An 894-nucleotide genomic window follows, 5' to 3' on the forward strand; every position below is an offset into this window, starting at 1 on the left:
TACTCCAAAAGGAAGAGCGGGAAAGGATGGAGGCGCTGAGCAAGGAAAAGCTGCTGAAGACTAAGATGTTGAAGACGGAGAGCGAGACTCTAAGCAAAGACACAGCAGATCTTTCAGACACAATCAGAGCCACAGAGGAGACGCTGAGAGCTGAAGACGTCTCGTTCCTGCAGAGGTACAAGACTGCAGCTCAAACTGTCCAATCTTTCCCACTGAATAATCTACAGCCGATGTCAGAGGCTCTGATAGACGTGGACAAACACCTGAACAACCTGCCCTTCAAAATCTTGGACAGTATGAAGACGGAGGTAACCAACACAGTGCTGCTCCAGGACCCACTGTTGTCTTTGGGGGCCGGTGTATCCAGGCTGAGAGCCGGAGACAGACGGTCCTACTGTGGTATCGAATTCAACAGTACATCCCAGAGTAGAGAGCAGTCCCTGATTTTCAAAGAAGTTTGTGCCACAACAGCAAAGAGGAATTCACTGGCACTGAACTATGATCCAAGATATGAACAATACGGAGATCTGTCAACTGAAAGAACAAAGCCGCCGCTGCCGCAACCGCTGCCGCCACGCATACCTGAAAGAAGACAGCCCAACCCCCCCCCTCACACCCTGCACTCCGAGGACAGACTACAGCCGACAAACGCCCGGCCTACACCCGCTTCAACAGGCGTTAAGAGGAATCCCTTCGCGCTCAATTCCTTCCTCAACAACAGGTGAAATTATCGGTTTGAGGCTCCACAGCTGAAAGAACTCGCAGGTCTGATCTCAACTTAAAAAGCAGTTTAGAAACTCACAGACACAGAATCAGATCAAAGTGAAACTAGCATTTACATTCTGTTCAAATGAATTTCATGAGTGTGTTATTGCAGCTAGCTTTAGCTTTAGC

The sequence above is a fragment of the Seriola lalandi genome, unplaced genomic scaffold (assembly GCF_002814215.2).
Source record: "Seriola lalandi dorsalis isolate HSWRI2012SDOR001 ecotype SW California unplaced genomic scaffold, Sedor1 jcf7180002054662, whole genome shotgun sequence".
Lineage (NCBI taxonomy): Eukaryota > Metazoa > Chordata > Actinopteri > Carangiformes > Carangidae > Seriola > Seriola lalandi.